Source organism: Drosophila miranda (assembly GCF_003369915.1).
Source record: "Drosophila miranda strain MSH22 chromosome Y unlocalized genomic scaffold, D.miranda_PacBio2.1 Contig_Y1_pilon, whole genome shotgun sequence".
Classification (NCBI taxonomy): domain Eukaryota; kingdom Metazoa; phylum Arthropoda; class Insecta; order Diptera; family Drosophilidae; genus Drosophila; species Drosophila miranda.
Genome location: NW_022881603.1, coordinates 14318313 through 14332526, shown reverse-complemented (window position 1 = coordinate 14332526; position 14214 = coordinate 14318313). Strand labels below are relative to the sequence as shown.

Below are 14214 nucleotides of genomic sequence, written 5' to 3'. Positions count from 1 at the left end.
TCTGAGGGACGCGACCCTTGGGCCTTCAGCTATTACCCTTTTGGCCGAAACATTTAAATTGTCAACACCAGGACAAAAGAGCCGATAACCTGTCCTCAATGCGCTCTCGCCCCCACCCACCCACAAGTGCGGGTCGAGCCAAACACGCATGTGATCCCGGCCAGGTGTTATTTATTGCCTTTCTAATCGTTGCGGCATAATCTATTAGCACCCCGCACCGCACCGGATCCATTGCACATTAGAGGCAATTATTATTATTGTTTTAGTTTTGAGGCTTTTGCTGCTGCTTGTCATTGGCCTTTGCTTTGCGTTTTGTGCCTTTCCTTGGCAATTGGGCGAGTCCCAAGAAAAACATTAATCAAGCGACTTGCCGTGTGAGAGAAATGAGGAATATACCCCTGAACATATACATATGTTTTGTTTATTCGGTGTGGATGTGGTACTAAAAAAAAGCTAAAGGATTCGTAATTCAAAGTTATCTAAAAAGGGCATAAATAGGTGGCTCCGCCAGGAAGCATATCCGTCTTTCTCAATCTACGGCAATAGTCAATGTTTGCTTAAAAACCTAACTACTCCAGCACCGTCTCCGTTGTGTTCGATTGTGTTGTGGGTGTTATACTTCGTATAACAAGAAAAGGAAATACGTTTACAGATCAAGATCCGAATCATATAGTTTAGGACCCTCCTCATCGGGCTGTGCATAGCCGCGCTTCATCAGTTGCTCGGCCAGATCGGCATTGTCGCCAAGGAATCGAATCCAAAACCAGCACCACGTCTTCCTCCACGTTGAGTATGTCCAACATATGCGGTTTCTGCTTGAACAGACTCTTGGCCCCTAAGACATCATTCTTGATCCATACCAGAGGAGAAGAGCCATCCACAATGCAACTGCATTTCCACAATGCTTCCAAATTTTTTTGGGAATGGCGCATCAAACTCGGTTTCCGGCAGAGCGTCTACCACCTCCAAGTCCTTGGTGACGCCCTGATGTGCAAAGAACTCATGCAACAAGCGACAGTGTCTACCTAAGGGGAAACATGAATTTTATCAAGACTTTTCCTGGGAGTTTGATTGTTTTCTATGCACAGACTTACCCTTGAAGCAGCCATTGAGCTTAGGATCGTAATGCCCACAGATTCCTTGTTCTTTTCTGCTTTTGACTGATCTGGGTAGGAATCAACTGCCAAGAGCTCTGCTGGTGGGCAAGAGGAAGTGGACTGATCTTTAATAGAACAGATTTCATTGCTAAGCAGTGGGTCCTGTGACTTGGCTGAGGTTGGACCCGCGGAATCGGACTCTACTCCATTAGAATCGACTGCCACTCCTAACTGTGGCCCATTTGTCTTGGTTGGCACGGATTGATCTTGAATAGAATCGGCTGCAGCTGATTTGACAGGACTCTTCCTGCGACGACTGTTGTTGGCCTTGTCATCGGCCAGTTCAACTATTCAATCGTCACCACATTTTTCCAAAACACGCAAGGCCACTCTTGTCAATCGGAACTCGGTCATATGGGAGACATCGCCTTCTTTGAAGAAGCATCTGATGGCCTCCGCCGGCAGCAGCCGTATGTCATCTGGTAGGGCAAATATATTCTCGTCGCCAGTCATGTGTATATGCTCGCCGAAATCAATCAAATAGGCATCATAGCCACCCTCATCCGCATAATCATTTATTGTGACACGTGGAATGCCCCCGTCGTGGCAATCGTACACCGCAAATATCTCCCCAAAGTTGGGAAGCTGGTCCAACTCCTTAAGAAGTAATTTCCCCTCGAATAACTTTTGCAGCGGCTCCGCACCCCACATGCCTACAAAGAAACACTTTTCGGCTATGTTTAGATGCATTATTTCAGCCTTTATCCCACTTCCCTCTGGAAAGGCGGCTATGTTCTTTACGATCTGATGATAGATTTCACTGCTGGATGTTGTTCTTCCGCATTTCGGTGGCTCGAGGATACGTTTACGTGGTGAAACAGGCAGCATGGTTTTTGTTTTAGCGGAAACAGTGGTCGTGTCCTGTGGCTGTGGGGACGTAATGGGCTTTGCTTTTTGCTTTGGGACTTCTGCATCCGGTTTATTCAACCAACTCGAACGCGTTGATAGCGAAAGACTATCCGAAACCGGCCTGGCTGGACACTGTGTTGACTCTACATCTCGCACTACCGCTGCCGACTGATCAATTGGAATTATATGCTTGGAGTCCGCCATTTGTTGGATTATCGGTCGTCGGTGTGGACGTTCATTCAAGATATTTTCAACTACAATCCCATCTTTATTAGTGTTTGTGACGAAGTCATTGCGCTGCAGAGGTTCGGCGATGTCGGCGACCAAAGTTTCGAGACTGTTTAGATGTGCATGTTACACTTGATTACACATTTATTGAAACTATTCATGCTGCTTAGCATGTCATCGTGCAGACCGATAAGTTCACGATCCGCTTTAGCCATGTTCACCCAACGATGATGAAGATCTGTGTACAAAACATCCAAGTGACGCCTAAAGTTGTTTAATTTAGCGTGCATTTTATCGACATTTTTCTCGAGCAGCTACTTCAAAAATATCATTCAAATCCATTGCTTATAAACGTTATAAATTACAACCTGGCAGCAGCTGTAACTGTAAGCAGCAGTGTGACTGTGGAATTATCGTTAAAATATACCGACCCTCAGAAATATACCAAAATCTACCGTCTCATTTTAAAAATATACCGTAAATATACTGACGAATTCAAGTTCTATTATACATATTCCCCGATTTTGATATTCCGTGTGTTACGAACCTTTGTTTTCTTCGGGGCAAGGCCGGCTAGCCAGTCATCCCAGGGCTGGGTACTTCCCAAGCCCTCACGTCGCACAATATACCAACTAATTGGACATCTCGAACAAATTGAAACAACAAAAGTAACCGCCAAAAAAACTGCAAACGGACTCTACTCGACAAACAACATTACAGTAACTTCCTTCAACACAGACGTGGACTAGGTCGAGGTGTCGATGTTTTTACCCCTGACGTACCATCCCTACCTGAGATCTGAATAACAACGTTTTGGATCTCCCTGCCATGTGCAGCAGCCTTACCCTCTCGTTGCTGTGGCTCCTCTTCCCCCCATATGAAACGCTTAGCAATTCATTTTCTTCGTTATAATTTTCACTTCAATTTCCTACTTTTACACGGTTTCATCGCTACACTAAGCCTGCCTATTCATACCCCCCTCATCTTATCACTACGGGCGGTTAATAAATAAATAGATAAATAGAAATAATTAATATAATAAATATAAATAAGTTACATATAGATATAATATGGACGGACTTAAATTAGGGGATTAACATATACATATAAATGGAGACGTCTAACAAAAATAAATAATGGGAGTAAATAAGTTAATTGATGCTTTTTTCCTCTCCCTAAATGGGCGAGGGACCCGCTCTACGTGGCCAGGATTGTGTCTTCGAGCCCAGCAAAACCAAGCCAGGATGGCGGAGCTGTGACCTATTCCTCTTATGCTTCTTGGGTCTCTTTCCCGTCCCGCTAGTCCTGGTTCCTGGTCTCTCACTGATCTGGATCCCTTTTTCTTTCAGAACGAAAAAAATCACTAGATCACTATGTCCGGCGCGCATGCTCCTCCGTTGCGGGAATTTCTTTCTCTCTGAACCCCCTCTTGGCTTAGCTGCTCTGTTTAATGCTCCCGGGCCGCTGATCCCCATCGCTCTCTCTTCTATCGCCCTTGAACTAGGTTCAAGGGCATGGCCTGATTCGGGCTGCTGGCGGCTCTCTTTTCTTTGGGGTATGGGTGAATTGGCTTCGGGACTCCGTTATGGGATGAGATCGGATATCTTCTCTCATAACGGCTCCGGAGAGCGCGCGGAACTCTCACTCTCCAGGACCAGGTAGCGCCACTCTTCGCTAACCTTTTCCCCTTAAATTTTGGCCTTGCCACTCTGTCCAAACTTCTTTCCTCCTCACCGCTTCTATGGGGTGTCGATATCTATCGATATCTTCGCATGCAACACCTAGCGAAAATTCGAGCGACCATGGCCGGAGAATTATTTGAAACATCGAAGAGTTACACCTTTCCCTAAAACTGCTGGCCTTCCCGGACATTACGGTGCCTAGGATCTTGCAGCGCCCAACGTAGGCTTACACCCACTGATCGGATATTCCCTACGTGAGTGCGTTTCCCTTGTTTCTGACTCAGTCTGAAGTTTTCGCTACAATTTTAGGTCTTTGGCGTGAAAAATCCCCACCGACAGATCCTCCAGCTCGTAGGCGTTATTCCCTACTGGACGTACGACTCTGCATTTTAGGAATTTCCGGGCGAACTTGGCGTTGTAGCTTTTGCCAAAGTCGCTGAGGGTGAAGTTGCGCCTGTAGACTTCTTGGCCAGGTCTGGCGAAAAAGACTCGGGCCCGTTTGTTGTATCGCTGGCTGCTCCGCTCATACGCTTGGTGTAGGCTGCGTTTAATTTGCTCGCGAATGAGGTGTCGCTTATCCGCGGGATCTAACGCGTGCACTTCATGTTCCGTCAAAGACTGCAGCTTCCTCGCCAGCTTATAGCAGTTCCCATTCAGAAACATCTGTTGTCCAAATACAGCGAAAAACGGCGTTACGCCTGTGGCTTCGTGCACCGAGTCACGGATTGAAACTTCGATCTCCGGTAGGTAGATGTCCCAGTCTCTGTGATCCTTTGCCAAATACGTCCTTATTGCTGCGAGTATCGTCCGATTTACTCTCTCGGCTGCATTGCTTTGCGGCGTGTAGACTGCTGTGCGCATGTGTCGGATCCCGAAGCCGCTGACCATGTCCATGAACGCCTTCGATAGGAACTGCTTTCCGTTGTCGGAGTGGATCACCTCTGGCACCCCGAATTTGTAGAATACCTCTTGCACCAGGAATTGAACGACGTTCGCAGCGGTCGCCTCTCTCATCGCCTTCAAGAAGGTAAATTTTGAAAAGTGGTCTACGACGACGAAAATCCAGGCCTGTCCCCTTTTTGACCTGGGATACTTTCCCAGGAAGTCTATGTAGATCTTTTTGAATGGCCTCTCCGTGACCACTTCCTGACCGATCCCGACTTGGCTACGGTAATTGGGAGCTTTGGATTCCTTGCATTCGGTGCAGCTTCGGACGTATTCCCGCACTTGTGCCGTCATCGCCGGCCAGTAGTAGTGCCTTTTTAACCTATGCAAGGTCTTCTTCATTCCACCGTGTCCAGCTGTGTGGTCTTCGTGGGCCTTCGCGATGAGGGTTTTCGTCAATGACGCGGGAATCCATAATTTCCACATGGAACCTCCCACTTGGTCGTCGATTTGCGCGAAGCCCATTCGCTTGAATACCAGGTCCCCGTCTATTCGCAGGTCAGGCAATAATTCTTTGTTCCTGCAGACTTCTCCTTTCAACTCCTGGTATTCCGTTGATTTGAGTTCCGTCGTCTGAAATCCGAGGATTTCCGTTGGGTCTAGAACCACCTCCTCGATGCAGCGCGATAGTGTATCCGCCACTATATTTTCGACTCCCTTGCGGTGTTCGATCTCAAAGTCGAACCTCTGCAGCCGCAATGACCATCTCGCTAGACGCCCATTCAGGTCCTTGAGTGACATTAGCCATTTAAGGCTGGCGTGGTCAGTGATTACCGTGAACGGCATCAATTCCACATATGGCCTGAATCTTTCAATCGCCAATACCGCAGCTAAGCATTCTTTCTCCGTTACCGAATAACTTATTTGATGTTTGTTTAGCTTGGAAGAAAAGAATGCCACTGGGCGCTCTGCTTTGTCATCATCCAGCTGAAAAAGCACTGCTCCCACTCCAAAATTTGAGGCGTCGCACTGGATGTAGAAATGGCGTTTAAAGTCCGCATGGACTAATACAGAAGCCGTGGTGAGTGCCTTCTTCAGGGATTCTATGGCCGCCCTCGCTTCCGTTGGCAAGGAAAACTTCCCGCGCGGATGATTCTTCAGAGCATCTGTTAACGGTACCGCGATGGTGGCGAAGTCCTTGATGAAGCGCCTATACCATCCTGCGGTTCCTATGAAGCTCCGTAGCTCCTTTACTGAACTCGGGCTCGGGATCTTTTGTATAGCCACAACCCTATCGGGATCCATTTGCAGCGTGCCGCCTCCGATGATAAACCCCAGGTATTTCAGCGACTTAAAGCAGAATTTGGATTTTTTTTAGACCTATCGTCAAATTCGCTCTTTTCAGGCACTGGGCCACCAATCGCAGATATCGCAGATGCGTCTGGAAATCCGGGGCTATCACCAAAAGATCGTCCAAATAAACGAAAACGTTTGATCTGAGCTGAGTCGGGATTACCTTATGTATCAATCTGCATAACCTCTGGGCAGCGTTACACAGACCGAAGGGCATCATCACGAATTGATACAGGGGACGGCCTGCAACGGTAAATGCGGTGCACTTGCGGCTTTCTGGGTCCAATTTAATTTGCCAGAATGCGAATTTGAGATCGACGCTGGAAATGTCAATCTGACCAGTATCTAGGAGTCCAGCAATCCGATGTCCTCTTATCTGCACTTCGGCAAATACTCTGGGATCGCGTCCTGCTCCTCGTCTGACTGCCTCGGCCACCTCTTTGCGAGTCTGTCGCCTTTCCTTAAATCTGGAACGGGCCTTTTGGAGTCTACGACTGACACCGCGCATCCCCTCCAGCTGCCTGTCATCAAAGATCTGGTTTCGAATTTGTATGTATCTACTTATCCGCCCTTCGGCCGGTATGAACTTCAAACTATTTTTATTAAATTTATTCGGGCTATTATTCTTAATTTCTATATTGATTAGTGGACCATCGTTCATTTCTTCGCGGGCTTCTGTTCCGAGCGCTGATCTCCCGCTTTCATCATGCCCGATCGTGCGTTTCCCGAGCAATTTGGACACGTTGGAGTAAACATTTCGGGCTTTCCGCAGCGGTAACAAAATATTTTACGTTCCTTCGCCACGCAGTCCGGAACCCGTGGTCGAACTGGCCGCAATTCCAGCAACACAGCCTGGGTTTGTTCGCCAGGTGAGTTTCTTCTACTATCCTTGCTTCGTCTTCATCCAGAAACTCCGTTTCCGGCTCTAGCTCCTCCACTCGCTTCCCGGCTGAATGGAATTTCGGCGCAGGACGGAACGTCGACTTCTGCTCGCGTCCGTGAAAGTGGTACTACTCTTCCAGGCACTCTTCCCTCAGCTGCTCCACGTTTCGGACTCGGATCGCGTAAACGTAGCGGGCGATCTCGTCATCAAGTCCCTTCTTCAAGACTCGCACCATTTCGGACTCAACCAAAGGTGTGGTGAGTCTAGCTGCCAGCCTGCGCATCGCTCTAAAGTACTCTTCCACAGATTCGCCAGATTGTTGTCGTCGCTCATGCAAGGTGCGTAGCCGCTCGAACTCGCCACCCACTGCTCGGAACCGGGACACCAACTCGTCCTTCAAATCCTCTCATACTTCCGGAGGCCGTTCTCGGACAAATTGCCAATACCACTCCGCCTCTTGTCCTTTGACGAGATGGTGAAAGTTGTCAAGGACCTCGTCCCACGACCGTCGGTTCTGCCTACGGAGGAACTCGACCCTGAACACGAAGTCCTGCACCGTCATCTTATTTGGGTCTCCGTCGAAGTGGATTTCCCATTTGTCGACGCGTCCCCATCTCGCTCCTCTCCAATCATCTCTCCTTTCAAATGGTGGCAGATCTGTTGGACCTCCGCCGTCTCCTGATGTCTCCCGTCTCTGCCTTCCAGCACCTGGATCCAGGTCCGCATCGCCTATTCCTCGGCGCCAGTTCTGGCTCAACCTCGCCGGCTTCCTTGGAGGCGACTGGGAATTCCATGCGTCATCGTCCTTGGACCTTTTTGGAATGGTCCCTGTGTTCGGCTTCTGCCTGAGGTGAGCTAGAGGCTGCTGATCGCCATTATTATCCTTGATTTCATTCTGGTCTCTTTCCAATCTCAGGTCTTGGATCAATTCCACGTTCTGGCGCAGAGGCGCCATCACCTCTGTTATGGCCCCCATCAGCTCCATAAAGCCGCGACGGATCTCCTCCTGCCTCTCCACGTCTCCTGTGCTTGCGCTATGGCGACATTTACTCCTGAGAGAATCTCGGAGGGCAGTGCGTTGGATTGGCCTGGCAAATTCCAGCTGTCGTCTCCACGCCCCTCAGCGCCCTGTGTGTCACCGCCTTGCATCTGTCCTTGGAGGTTACCTGGTGGAGGAGTCCTGCGGGTCATTTTCTGTTTAGACCGCAAGTTGTACGCGCTCTTCAACTTGGCCCTATATTTCCCTACCTCGAACTATCCTACTTATCTTTTTATTCACTACAATTATCTATTTTTCTTTCAGAACAATCGCATAAACACTACCTATAACGCTAGCTCACTGATCTTCAGCACAAAAACACTTAATACGGCAAAACAATAATAAGGGGGAAAGGAACCACAACTACTACTAGGACCAACTCCGCACATGGTGTTCTACGTCTTTTCCTGTCCAACGTCTAGAACTTTGCGAACGCTGTTGACTAATCTTAACTTTCTTTGGAAGATTAAGAGTCAAGGGCGCTCACTTCCCTACAGTCGCTGTTTCCGCCTACTTCCCTACTGAATGTTCGTTGCGGGATGTTGTAGCTGCTCCGAGCGCAACGCGTGGCCGACTTCTGTCCCCACGGGCCACTCAGAAAAAAAATCTCATTGAGAAAATCCCCTCCCGACTGCATCCAGCGGTAAGCAGGGGAAGCGAAAAACAGAAATCTTTCTGGCCATATCCTAACATCGGGTATTTCTTTTTTCTTCTTCAGGTTCTCATTTTGCACACCAGGCACCGGGCTGGTTGCTAACTGGCTTGTGGATTCTCCTCTGCCAGTGCCAAACCAAAGCCCCTCTTGAGATTTCCTGCTTCCCGTTGTCAGATAAGTGCCGAATCATCAAACACCAAAAAAAACTTTTTACTTTGTGGTTTTTCTTTGCATCCTCAGATCCCTCAGCGCCGTGCTTCTGTGAGCCAACTCGTCGAGTCCCTCACAGGCCACCGGAACACCGATGGACCCCAGATTGCAAAATACCACTCGAGATCTATCTTCTCTGCTGGATATTTATACTTTCTTCGACGTCTGTGTGATTCGCATCCGTACTCTCCCTCTTTGATGGTATAGCCAGGACTGCGAGTCCACTTCCCTGTCTCAGATTGGGCGCCATTATTGTTACGAACCTTTGTTTTCTTCGGGGCAAGGCCGGCTAGCCAGTCATCCCAGGGCTGGGTACTTCCCAAGCCCTCAGGTCGCACAATATACCAACTAATTGGACATCTCGAACAAATTGAAACAACAAAAGTAACCGACAAAAAAAACTGCAAACGGACTCTACTCGACAAACAACATTACAGTAACTTCCTTCAACACAGACGTGGACTAGGTCGAGGTGTCGATGTTTTTATCCCTGACGTACCCTCCCTACCTGAGATCTCAATAACAACGTTTTGGATCTCCCTGCCATGCCTTACCCTCTCGTTGCTGTGGCTCCTCTTCCCCCCATATGAAACGCTTAGCAATTCATTTTCTTCGTTATAATTTTCACTTCAATTTCCTACTTTTACACGGTATCATCGCTACACTAAGCCTGCCTATTCATACCCCCTCATCTTATCACTACGGGCGGTTAATAAATAAATAGATAAATAGAAATAATTAATATAATAAATATAAATAAGTTACATATAGATATAATATGGACGGACTTAAATTAGGGGATTAACATATACATATAAATGGAGACGTCTAACAAAAATAAATAATGGGAGTAAATAAGTTAATTGATGCTTTTTTCCTCTCCCTAAATGGGCGAGGGACCCGCTCTACGTGGCCAGGATTGTGTCTTCGAGCCCAGCAAAACCAAGCCAGGATGGCGGAGCTGTGACCTATTCCTCTTATGCTTCTTGGGTCTCTTTCCCGTCCCGCTAGTCCTGGTTCCTGGTCTCTCACTGATCTGGATCCCTTTTTCTTTCAGAACGAAAAAAATCACTAGATCACTATGTCCGGCGCGCATGCTCCTCCGTTGCGGGAATTTCTTTCTCTCTGAACCCCCTCTTGGCTTAGCTGCTCTGTTTAATGCTCCCGGGCCGCTGATCCCCATCGCTCTCTCTTCTATCGCCCTTGAACTAGGTTCAAGGGCATGGCCTGATTCGGGCTGCTGGCGGCTCTCTTTTCTTTGGGGTATGGGTGAATTGGCTTCGGGACTCCGTTATGGGATGAGATCGGATATCTTCTCTCATAACGGCTCCGGAGAGCGCGCGGAACTCTCACTCTCCAGGACCAGGTGGCGCCACTCTTCGCTAACCTTTTCCCCTTAAATTTTGGCCTTGCCACTCTGTCCAAACTTCTTTCCTCCTCACCGCTTCTATGGGGTATCACCTATCGATATCTTCGCATGCAACACGTGGAATATTATTAGCTAGATAGTACATAGGCCTGCCCACATAATTTTATCCGAATAATCAATCACTGGCTTATTAAATACTTGACTTTGATTGGTTTTTGCGTCTCGTATGATGAAGAACCGAACTTAGCCCACTTAAGCCCCCTATATTTCAATAGTTAAACTACTTGAGGTAAATGGCGGAATATATTAACGATTGTAAATTCTTCTCGTAGATCCATCCTCTTCATCCTTTTTAACTACACGATAACTACACATTTAATTAATTCAAATTAATTTATGTTAAAATTAGGATTCTAATTTTGATTTGTTTTTTACCTATTAATACATTTAATTAGATTCCTGTATATATATCTCGATTCCAATACATAACCTACACAACTTCGTTGAGACAGTTTTAAACTTTATAGATAACTTTTACTCCTTTTTAAAATTATTTAACTTTTTTTCGATACAATTGTTTTGCAACCGTAGATCCGAGTTGTTTTCGAGCACTGCTTTAAGCGTTAAAAAATACCTAAAAATATATATAAATCGTGCGTTGCCCACACTTGTAGCGAGTTGCGCTACTTTTCTGTGCATTTTTTATTTTATTAAAGGAGAATTAAAATGAATGATAACACAGTATCCACTTTTGTGAGTAGTTTTGTATGATATACTGTTATGATAACGAACCGTTTTAGGAGCTTGGCGACGCCCTGGCCACCCGCTTTGGAAACACACTCACCGGCGTTTTTGTGCCGGGTTCTAAAATAGCGCTGAGTGCCTACCGTCACGTCAAGTGGAATTCAAGAGATGTCCCCAGCGAAACAGCTGGCCAGGATCCCGTGCTCATCTATCTGGCTCAGGAGACTACACTGTTCGACGAGCTTGTACTGCGAAGTCTGCTTGCCGAGTCGAACATTACCTTTGCAACGTTGCAAGAATTGGGTCAGAGGGCTCCAAGGGCAGAATTCTGAGAATTTCACACACCTATCGCAGTGTAGTGCGGGCCAGCCTTGAGAGGCTGGAGCATGCTAAAAAGTCGCCAGAGGTACAGATGGATGAAGAGCGTCAGCAACGCATTAGCGAAACCGTCATTGTCTTCTATGCGGCAGAGTGCTTCTGGCATCTCTTCGAGATTCTCTACATGCAGCAAAGTCAACTTATTGTTCCCCAGCTGCTCGACTGGGCACGTTTTTATGCACCGCAAATCGAGGATCGAGCCACCGATTTTCTACTGATGGCTGAAGAGGCCAGTGAGAATGATGATTATTGGAACGTTCTAAAGTCTCTAGTCATGGTTGGCGCCCTGGACGTCACACGTGCCATACTTCGCCAGCATCGCAAGGCTAACCAACCAGCTTTCAAGGCAGCAAAACTGATACTTGCATCCATGCCCGTCTATAAAGAAGGATTTCCACTGAAGAAGTTCAACTCGCAATGGGAGCATTGGCATGTGGATGCGGAGCGTAGGATCCGGGCAAATACATTTGGGTCTGAGCCAGAGCTCGAGCAGATCCTTCAGCTTGTCACAGGCAGCAATGAGCACTGGGATGCCGGCATCCAGGAGTCAAACGAATGGTACGAGTTCCTACCTGGCTACCTGCTCTACACCAAACCCACCTGCAAGCCTTTTGAGATGAAAATTGCTGCCGCCAATTGGTTGAATCGGTGGACACTTCTCCGGCCCTGCAGCCAGTTGAACAACATGGCCCGAATGATCTCGCAGCTCATGGAGCATGATCTAAGGCTCTTTATTTATGATACCCAGAGGATCAACGACACCAATTGGCTAACCACACATATTATTGATTTGATCTATCATTCCGGAGAGTTAAAGGGCTATTTTGAGCAAAACAACATGTAAGATGATTTCATTTTTAAGTTGTTCGTTTTTCTTTGTTAACGATTTATCATACATTTTTAGTGATCTTCCGGCACTGCGCCACTCTATTATATACGAGTATGGCAGCTATTTGATGAGCACACGGAGCCTATGGCAGCTGGGAATTGATTATTTGGACTGTTGCAAGCAGGAAGGTAAAGCGGCCATGGAGCTACTTCTGCCACGCATATCGCTGCGTAGCGACCGGCATGCCCTTAAGCTCATGAGCGTAACCAGGAAGCGGGGCCTGATTGTTGTGGAGCAGGAGATATGCAAAGTTCTGTCCAGGCAATCATTCGATAATGAGCGCTATGGCAACGCATTAGAATGGGGCATACGGTCTAAGGATGTGCTGTTGGTCACGGGAATAGCTGACTTTATATTGAAGGTGACGCCATATATCCAAAATCATAAGCATTAATCAAATTCTTTTACCCGTCGTTATAGAATTATTCTCAGACGGGCAATATGCTTTGTCCGGATGTCATTGCCCACATTAAAAGTCGCATGTTCATCTCGCCGCGACTAGTTTTCCTCTCCAAGTACTTTGAGTTCTACGAGCTATATCGCAACCGTGACTTTCTGTCTGCGGTCGGCCTACTGGTCAATCTATTGAACTCCAAAATAACTCCAGATTAGTAAGTGTTTAATTTGAAAGAGATCCGATCCATGCAATGTAAATGTTTTTCCCCCACACCAGCTTCTGGCCCTCTTTGCTCTTTGACACAGTGCCACTGCTGGAGTCAAAGGATCCTCAAATGAAACTGTAGCGATTCTTCATCATTTGGAAACGGAGTTGGTGCCCATTATAGAGCGTAACACGGACAAATTAGGAAACGTTTGTTGTCCAAAGCAGACCCCAACAAATTGTATGCAAATTTTAATGTATTCTTTTAAACCAACAGAAAAATGCATAGACCGTGTTCAAGGATTATCGCGCGGAAAATATAGATGAGATTCTCAATATTTTGTTTCTCAAGATTCTCAAGTCCAGAATCGTAAATTTAAATGCATTTTTAGTATAATTTATTTTTTTATTTTCTTTCCAATACATCGTAATTTGTTATACACCTTTTTGTTTGCATTTTGCATAACTAATCTTTTATTCATACGCTTTTTTGTTTGTTTTTGTTTCTTGTGCCTCTTTGTCTGCTATTTATTGTACCAACAACGCTACTGACCTTGACTGGCGGCTGCGGCTGCCCATTGACTAAACGGACTAGACTGCCCATTGACTACACATTTATAAGAAACTCCGCATCAAAACCATTATCCATACCGACTAGACTCTGTTGAGCAAATCTCTCCAACAAAATCTCACCGCATTCCAGAAATCGAAACTAGTGTAAACAGTGGGTGAGGTGGTAACGGTATGATAGGGGATAGCCGTTCTCTGGAATCCGCTGTGCGGCAAATCAAAAAATGTTCAAGCCAACTTTAAAACAAGGTTAAAATTCTAGGAAAATAATTGTAAGGGACTTTAGCTTGCACTGAGGGTATCAAGTTAACACGTGCATTTCACGCGTACCTAAGAACTATTAAACAACGCACAGAGCACAAAGGGTTGTCCACATATGTATATACAACTCGTATGTATACGTATGTATATAGGGATATATGCATTTATAGTATAGTATCTGTGGTTATATGTATATTATTACTATACATGTTTATGGTTTATCGTTATGAGAATCGCACGGCCTTTTACAAATATTCGGAATTACAATTAAGTGTGGCTTGGCCCGACTTGGCCAGCCAGCGCTTGGCATTATACAAATTGTCCTTATAAAAAAACGAGGGGGAACGTTGTGAGTTGCTGCGGACACCGCAACTCTACGGTTATACCCGATACTAAGTCAGTATGGCTCTCCTCCGGCAGACGCCGCTAATATTAAACGACACGACAAAGAGTGCGTGCGA

At 46.6% G+C, this 14214-nt stretch overlaps 1 pseudogene; it reads left to right on the top strand.

The window, feature by feature from the left end:
• The first annotated feature begins 10966 nt into the window (after positions 1 to 10966).
• LOC117190594 lies at positions 10967 to 13362 on the top strand (annotated as a pseudogene).
• The last annotated feature ends 852 nt before the right edge of the window (positions 13363 to 14214 follow it).